Raw genomic sequence first — 9306 nt, forward strand, 5'->3', positions numbered from 1 at the left:
TCTATAAAGAACTCCTCAAACTCAACACACACAAAACAGATAACCATCCCCCCAAATGGGCAGAAGACATGCACAGACACTTCTCCAATGAAGATATGTGAAAAAACGTTCATCATCACTACCCATCAGGGGGATTCAAATCAAAACGACATTGAGATATCATCTTACACCAGTTAGAAAGGCCAAAATTAGCAAGGCAGTGAACAACATGTGTTGGAGAGGATGTGGAGAAATGGGAACCCTCTTACACTGTTGGTGGGAATACAAGTTGGTGCAACCACTTTGGAAAACAGTGTGGAGATTCCTTAAATTAAAAATAGAGCTTCCCTATGACCCTGCAATTGCACTATTGGGTATATGCCTCAAAGATACAGATGTAGTGAAAAGAAGGGCCATCTGTTCCCCAATGTTCATAGCAGCAATGGCCACAGTTGCCAAACTGTGGAAAGAATCAGGATGCCTTTTAATGGACGAATGGATAAAGAAGATATGGTCCATATATACTATGGAGTATTATGCCTCCATCAGAAAGGACGAATACCCAACTTTTGTGGCAACATGGACGGGACTGGAAGAGATTATGCTGAGTGAAATAAGTCAAGCAGAGAGAGTCAATTATCATATGGTTTCACTTATTGGTGGAGCATAAGGAATAACATGGAGGACATGGGGAGATGGACAGGAGAAGTGAGTTGGGGGAAACTGGAGGGGGAGATGAACCATGGGAGACTGTGTGGACTCTGAGAAACAAACTGAGGGTTTTGGAGGGGAGGAGGATAGGAGGTTTGGTAAGCCTGGTGGTGGGTATTATGGAGGGTACCTATTGCGTGGAGCACTGGTACATAAAGAATGAATTCTGGAACACTGAAAAATTTTTAAAAAATGTAGTATACATGTACAATGGAATGTTGCCATTAAAAAAAAAAAAAAAAAAGGATGAATATGTACCTGGCAGGGGAGATACCAAGATCACAAAGGTAGTTTCCCAGGGTGAGGCTTAGCCGTTGTTTTCCAGATATGCTGACCCCTGAGATTTCCCCAAATGTAGGACAACTGACTGCATAATTTGTGGTAGTGGGGGACTATGTTTGCATTTTCCCTTAAGGAAAAAAAAAAAAAAAAGGATGAGATTGTGCCATTTAGTGACAACTGGATCTGGATCGACCTGAGTAAGTCAGACTGAGAAAGACAAATACCCCTATGATTCTAGTCATATTTGGATCTAAACAAATGAAATAAACACCAAGAGCAGAATCAGATGTATAAATACAGAGAACAAACTAATGGTTGCCAGAGGGAGGTGGGTAGGAGGATGGGCCAAATGGGTGAAGGAGAATAGGAGATAGAGGCTTTCAGTTATGGAATGAATAATTCACGGGGATTAAAAGGCACAGCATAATGAATATAGTCAGTGAGACTATAATATCATTGTATGGTGACAGATAGTAGCTATACTTGTGGTGAGCATAGCATAATATATAAACTTGTTGAATCACTGTTGTATGCCTGAAACTGATGTAACATTGTACCAACAATACTCACATAAAAAAGGGGAGAAGGTGAGGATATTTTGACAGATCTGAATATTGTAAAAATTTACTTGTGTACTTTATATATTTGTAAAGGTCTGAATTATTTTATTTGTCTAACTCAAGGGTCCACCAACAGTAGCCCATGGGCCCAAACCAGCCTGTTATCTGTTTTTGTAAATCAAGTTTTTTGGAAGACAGCCATGCCCTTTGTTTACAAATGTCTATGACTGCTACTGTGCCATAATAGAATTGATTACAGATAGTATGCCCATAAAACCTAAAATATTTACTACATAGCCCTCTCCAGGAGCAGTTTGCCAAACCCTGGTCTAGCTTAGCTGGATTGTGATTAACAATTTGTTTGGTCATAAAGTAACAGTTTGGTATATTTAGAAAGCAAGTTATAAATAAGAGCTTTTATTTGAGGGTAACATACAAAAGTTTTTCTGGAAAAAATATACTTTTTTCTCCCAAAGATTTTGTGACATATTTAATTCTAGCTCTCTTTTTGCACTTCTGAGATTTTCCTCACTTTCTAATTTCTATCTAATGGATTGTTTGGCTTTGTTGTTTATTCTGCAGCTTGATATCAAGTCACACTTTCCTATCCTGAGCTTACTAAAACTTTGAGTCTTCTGAGGTCTTGTAGCTTAAAATTTTTTTTTTTTTTGCTTTTTTATTTTTTTATTTTTTAAACATGATAAAGAGCTCATGTTCATATTCCGTGCCAATAGCACTCAAGTTGTAGGGTCCTGGGGGACTTGGTTCTCTCACTGGCTGGGAACATTCCACAACAGTGTGGATATAGAGATTGTGTCTGGGTTCATTCTAGGATCCTTTTTCTCTTACGGGTGCCAGTGAGGTTATCCAGGCACGTCTGGTACTTTCTGTAGTAATTTGGTGAGGGGCTTCCAGAAACAGATTCTGCACTGGAGCCATAGCTTTCAGCTCTGTCTGCTGCTCTGACTGAAGCAAAGGCATATTAGTTTAAATATCACTTGAAGACTCTGCTATATTTCCAGAAATCCCTTTTGAGGAGATTAGTACCAGAAGAGTCCCATTTTTCAATGGAGAATTGAACAAACAAATCCCCTCACATCTTCCCTCATAATAAATCTGCTGCAGCTAGACTTCCATGAGAAATGACTGAGGATGATTTTTCTGACCATGAGGGAGGATGGGAGATGCCTTGGGGAGAGCCTTCTCTGTGCTCTCATATCACTTGAGGGTCTGTTGGAAGAAGAAATGTCTTGCTCTGCCCCTGAACTCATTTGTTTATAAAAGTGTGTAGAGCTCCTTCTGCATAGCTGTTCACTAATTCCCTTGGGCCACAGAGGTTCTACCTTGTGGTGGGGGAAAGGGTGTGGATGCTAACAAGAGAACGAGAGAGGAAGGGAAATGCTTTTGCAAGTCCTGCTGTAGAGCTCCCAGCAGCTCGTGGCTATCAACGTTCCACATCTCTGTGTTCTGAGAAATGGGTATTTGGGGCAAGTATATAGCCACAGGGCTCCTGTAGCCCAGAGACCTTGCAACAGCATCAGCACAGCGCCTGATACTGAGCTAGAGCTCAGCAGTGCCCCCTCAACTGCCAAACCTTCTATCTGAATGAAACCACTCTGGAAAGCAAGTCTCGCTTGAGGGCAACTTGTCAATGGTGCCAATTCAATTTTAACCCTATAGCCTCTTCCATCAAATGCTTGGCAGCCAAGAACTTTAAAGATTTCAGGTATTTTTTTTTTTTTAATAATTCTACCCTACATAAAGAATTGTAACAGTCTTGTACCTGGTAGGCACTTGGTAAACATCCGTTTATTATGCATATCCTACAGATACCCCAAGGAATTTGTAGATTATGCAATTATTTTTTTCTTTACACTTTTTTGAAGTTTGGCCAATGGCCATAGCATCACAAAGATCCTGGAAGCTAGAAGCAGAAGAGCACAGAATGTTTCTGCAGAGATGGGAGTGTGCTCAGGGATTGCTAAATCCCTTCCTTGGCTTGACTTGCAGGGAACAAGTCCAGAAGACAGAAGATAAAGTCCTCTATCTTCATCTCTTACCAGAACATTGACAGGCCCAAATCAAATGAGAAACTTGGCAGGATGAGAAAGCAAGAAGATAATCCACTGTAAAAGGAAGTCTTTGTGGGTACCTAAGCAGGTGCAGAAAAGAGCAAAGGGACTCCGGCCTGCCTGGAGGAAAGAGGATGGTGTTCTGGAAAGGTTCAGAGTACATAAGGGAGGCAATAAGTCTCCCAGGGCTTACACAAGGTAACCAGACATATTTGAGAGAGAAAAAAAATACTTCCCAAACTCCTACTCTCCGTGTGCCAGGCTGAGGAGAGATCATGTGAAAAGACAGTGTCTTTGGCCTCAAAGGTTTATAATCTAGAGCAGAAACTCTCAAACAGAAGCACTTCTATTATGGCTCTTTGTTGGACTGAGTGAAAATTGGTCCTATAATATTTAGGACTTTCCACCATGCTGGGCAGAGTAGAGTGGAATTGTTGAGGGAGGTGGTGGTATTCCCTACTTCCTGGTGATGCAGCCCTGGGGCCTGGTGAGCAGCTGGTAGGCGTGGTTCAGCCACAGCCGGCGCAGTGCATATCTCTAGAGTCTACCATTCCCCCTTCGAGGTCGCTCTGTTCCTCACTAAGTATGTGTGTGTATTGGGGATGGCTGGTCATGAATTTAGAACACCTCTCCTGGGATGGAAATGATGAATTACAGATGAGAGAAAGATCACTTATTCAGGAAATGTTCCAATTCTGAAACTAAAGACTGAAGAGGTTTCTAGATGTAAAGCACTGACAAATCTTTGAGCACATGTATTTGCTAGAATATTAAAAACACAACATATTAAAATTAGCTCTCAAAATTCAGGTAGAAATGCTTCCTGATGTCAAATATTAACTGAAACTTGACATCTGATTCCATGAGAACTGACATTTGATACCATTATTTTCAAAATAAAAGTCTATTTTTCTTCCAAGAGGAAGGGTGACATAAATAATATTTGCAGTTGATATCTATTCTTGTCGGGGTTAAAGGCAAATTTTGTGTTCTGTTTGCTGTGGAAACTGGGGAAGGACAGTAAAAATATGATGAATTTGTTGTGTGGTTTATGAAAATATAATGGTCCTCGAAAGCTTAGCAAACACAAAATAGATTTTTCTTTAATTCAGTTTCTTTAATTGAAAGCACGAGTCAGAATCCCTGAAGATTAAGTAAGAAAGACACATAGCAGCTGGCACAGTATATGATGACAAAGGGTCCCAGAGGGTCCGTGCCATTCACTCTGTAATTCACCCAGGGACTACAGTCACTTCAGAAAAGATAAGGGAGACGGATTCCATAGGAACCCAGAAACAAAGGGGCAAGTAGTGTTCCAATAGCAAGTTTAAGGGAGTATTTCTCAAGTGACTTCATTCTGCTTTCCAGAAAATTTGGTCACTGAGGTAATTATTCTAATGAATAGCATTTATCTTATTACCTAAAATATTCACCAGTTACATGGGCTCTAAATGTACCCTGTTGTTTTGTTTGTTTTGTTTTGTTCCGCTTAAGAAGACAGAAGGACTTGAGGAATTCAGCTTCTTAGAGGGGACACAGCATTCATAGATGGGGTTGGCTGGGAAGACGGGAGAGTAGGACGACCCCAAGCTCTCCTCTGTCCTACAGAAAAAACTAGATGACACTCCCATCAGTGTAAATAACCCAGACAACAACATGAAGACTTGTGGAACAAACGCCACAACTAAATGGTAGAGGAGACACTACAGTGAAGAAGACGGGAAGGGCAAAGATGAGATCTGGGAGTAAAAGGGACCATGGCTGTCTGTGGTGGGAAGGGAGACAATGGTGCAGAGAAGGGCAGAAAAGACTTTCATAGAGAGTCCATGAATGCCCAAAATATTTGCCTTTGAAAATGAGAGGGGCCAAATATCGTGAGTGTTTATAATCAGTGGGACTTGACGTCTGGAATTTTAAAAAATTGGTGTGCTCAGCTCCGGGAGAGCCCCAGGGGTATTAGGAAGTGGAGTCCCTGCCCTTAAAGAGACAGCACAGAAACAGCAGTTTGAAAGATTCCAGGGACAGAGAGGAGGGTGAATTTTTTCATCTCAGAGCATGCCCCCAAGAGACAGAGATTATGGGGAGACCATTCCAGGAAAAAAGGAGCTGGCAGGTGCCTTTGCTCTCCCCTGCCCCCCAACATAAACAATGTTCTCTCTTTCCCTAACTTGCTTACACCAATACCCCAACTAAAAGAAACATGGTCACACAGGCTTTAGTTTGCAATACCTACCAGTATTATATGACTAATAGGAAAGAATGCCTTGGGATTAAAGGGTAGAAAAACTACAGGAAAATGTAAAAAGAAATATTTTTTTTTTCTGAGATTTTTAGTTTATATTCCAGGTGTACAAGTCTGAGGGGTTTAGATTAGGATTTGGGGATAAAAGGCTTAATGTTGGGGAAAAATAATTGAAAACCCCCAAATTATTTCTGAATTGAGAAAAACTCCCCACAAAGGCAGTAGAAACAGAAAAAATGCTTGTTACTGAATAAGTATTAAACCAGAACATGATCATCATTGCATCAATTGCCGAGAAACTACAAAGACAGAAATTTTACCCCCTTATATAGCTAAGCAGATTTTAAAGCCAAGAACATTCCTTACATCTACTCAAGATAAACAGTAACTAGTCCTCAAGTCAGAAGACATGACAGCACATTTGTCACACATAGTTCATCCCAAATTTACCTGGTAATTTGGTTGACCATCTGTGTTAGCTAACTGGCTTTATATAAAAGATAAACACGCTTATCATATCCTTATGACAGGAAGTAGTTTTAATAACTTGGAGCAGGGCACCCCAAGTTAGGCTCTTACCCTCCCACAGAGCCTGGGAGATTCAAAAGGATGACTCCCAGGTCCTTGAGAAAGACATTCCTGGGTTGTAAACTGGCATGACAGTTAAAACAGAGAAACAAAAATTAAAAACATTTACATATGTCTGAAAAGGGCAGAGAGAATTTACAATTACGTGTTTATTTTTTTTAAAAAAGCTCTGACAAAAGGGAAGGGGGATGTCTCTTCCCTTTTTTTTTTTTTTTTAAATTTCTTTTCAGTGTAACAGTATTCATTGTTTTTGCACCACACCCAGTGCTCCATGCAATCCGTGCCCTCTCCAATACCCACCTGGTTCCCCCAACCTCCCACCCTGCCCCCCCTTGAAACCCCTCAGATTGTTTTTCAGAATCCATAGTCTCTCATGGTTCACCTCCCCTTCCAATTTCCCTCAACTCCCTTCTCCTCTCCATCTCCCCTTGTAGTGAGCTTTTTATTTTCAACTTTTCTATGCCTGAAAAGTTGAACTCAGACTTTTCTAGAAGCTTAAGTCTTAGAATCAGCAACACCGAGGAATGAGAAGCATAGGAATTTCTTGAACACTAACTCCTGCAATTAGGCTACAAAATGAAACAACGAAACTTTCCCCCCTTTTTTTCTTTCCCTTCATACTCTATTCAGGGATTATGCCATTTTTCATCTATTGCTGAGTTTCTATTATATTACCAATTAACTGTTTTAGTTAAGAGAGAGAAAAAATAAATCATCCCTTAATTTTAAAGACATGTAGCAACCTTGCAGCAATTGGTCACTCTTTCCTAAATGTGCAGTCTTTTTAGTTGGTACTCTAGAGGTAGAAAAATCCTTTCCTTGGGAATCAGAAATCACAATAACCTGGTCTCTGGAGAGGATGGGGAGGTGAAGTAGGCCACCTGGGTTTTGATCTTTCCCAGAATGGCAGTCCTATACCACTGAAATACACTTAATGGTTTCCACTAAGGAATGGATAAAAGCATCCTCTTTGCATGGTTTGTGTTCTCTGAGAATTTAAACTTGAAAATTCTTCAGAAAATCACTACTTACTCCTTACCAGATCGATCTAGTAGTGACCTAAGATAACTTCTCCCCTTCTTAGTGAACCTGCTTGGGGCTGAGGCAGTCTCCAAAGATTCTGGGTGATTAGAAAGAATGAAAGGATTCTGGGATGGGGAGAGGTAAGTTTTGGAGTCAAATATTCATTCAGATATTCCCCTAAAGAAATACAGACTTAAATCCTTTTTATTTGACTCTGAGACTGAGCTCAGGGAAGGATTTCCAGATTAGTGATGAAGTAAACCTGGGCACTTCGAACTCATCCTGTTAAGATGTATTTCTGGGGGGTTGTTCCATTTATAAAGTTGGCTTCTCATGGGGCATTTGATCCTTTGTTATTTCTTAGGCTTGCAGACCAGGCTGCTCAACTTGTGTGATATCAACATTCTAGAAGTAAAAGCACCTGGAATTGGTACAATCTTTCCACTTTCTATTGCCCAACCCCCTCCCAAAAAATAAATTAATTCAATTATAACTTTGGGCACCTTAATTTAGCCCAGTGGACTTTAAAGACCTTTTTTTCTCTAGAAGCTCAAGGATACCTTTTAAAATAACGCTTCCAATATTCTGGCTTTCTACTCTGAGCCTATATAAAATACAAATGTCACCTCAATAAAAGTTAAGTAACAGTTTATATTTTACGCTATATGCCAAGTGCTAACCTTAAAATTCTGTCTAGCACATTGAAAAAAGGACTCCAAAATTTTTATGGTTATTTGACTTTACCTTGGTATAAAGTATAGTACTTCAGTATAACAAATGTATTTAATCCTGTGATGGAAACACATGATTAGTAGTTAAATGGGCTAATTTTATTATCTAGATTTTAATAAAGACCTTGTTACTTTGCCTCATGTAGCTGACGTGGAAAATTAAGTCACATTAGCCTAGATGTGAATATTGTTAAAAGGGCTGAATTTTGGCTGAAAACCCATAAAGAAAGAATAATGATGGTCATTGATGCATTAAAATTGAGGAAGATGCCCAGAGCAGTGCCTCAGGAAATGGGCATGAGACTAGTTTGAGATAATGTTTCCTTTAATGATACAAAAGTTAGAATAGAGGAATAAGGAGACAGTCTCTCAAGGGGTTTGATAAAATATAACTCCTTATAAAGGCAGTCTTTTTCTTTTTTATTTTAGCTATACTCTGACATCTTAAAATAAGGCATAATCAGAAGTGGTTCAGAAAAGTCTTGGTCATTTTAGATACCCTTAAGTCCTTCTTAAGGAAGTAATTTCATATAGAATTTAAAAATAAGTTGCATTAACTTTCGAGGTTTGCTCCCTGCAGAATGTGGAAACCAGTTTCTGTTAACTATTTTGTATCGTCATGTGTTAAATTGCACAGCAGGATGAAAATAGCTCCTTCAAGATGTTAGAGGGAGTTGCCGCACTGCATTTTGAAGCATTGGCAAAGCACCTAAATTCATGTTCAGAAGCTCTTTCCTGAGAAAATTGTTAAGGACTGGAATGAGCTACTTTGAATATTTGGAAAGTTTATTTATTTATTTTTTTTATAAACAATTGTTTTGGTGTTGGTGTGGAGAATCCTAGGGGTAGAAAGGAACTAGGTGACATTGAAGGATTATAAATAACAGGGAGGTGTTTCCATGTTTGTGAAATGACCTATAGAATGTCCTGATTTTTGTCTTCTTGCCTTTTCATCAGTCATTTTGGGCTGTACAAAAATTACTCACTGGAAGACAGCAGCTCGGGAGCCCACTTTTGTCCTCTTTCCAGAGCCCAAACAATGTTGTACTCCTGCCTAGTGGCTGCCCTCCTCATAGCTGGCTATTTACTTACTTGTTTGTTTGCTTTCTTTCTCATAG

General features: G+C 39.7%; 1 non-coding gene across 1 annotated transcript; it reads left to right on the forward strand.

The window, feature by feature from the left end:
* Positions 1 to 940: 940 nt before the first annotated feature.
* On the forward strand, positions 941 to 1103 carry LOC132003067 (U1 spliceosomal RNA). Its single transcript, XR_009400136.1, has one exon. It is a non-coding gene; the product is annotated as a U1 spliceosomal RNA (small nuclear RNA).
* Positions 1104 to 9306: the final 8203 nt, after the last annotated feature.

Source organism: Mustela nigripes, chromosome 15 (assembly GCF_022355385.1).
Source record: "Mustela nigripes isolate SB6536 chromosome 15, MUSNIG.SB6536, whole genome shotgun sequence".
In the NCBI taxonomy this organism is placed as follows: domain Eukaryota; kingdom Metazoa; phylum Chordata; class Mammalia; order Carnivora; family Mustelidae; genus Mustela; species Mustela nigripes.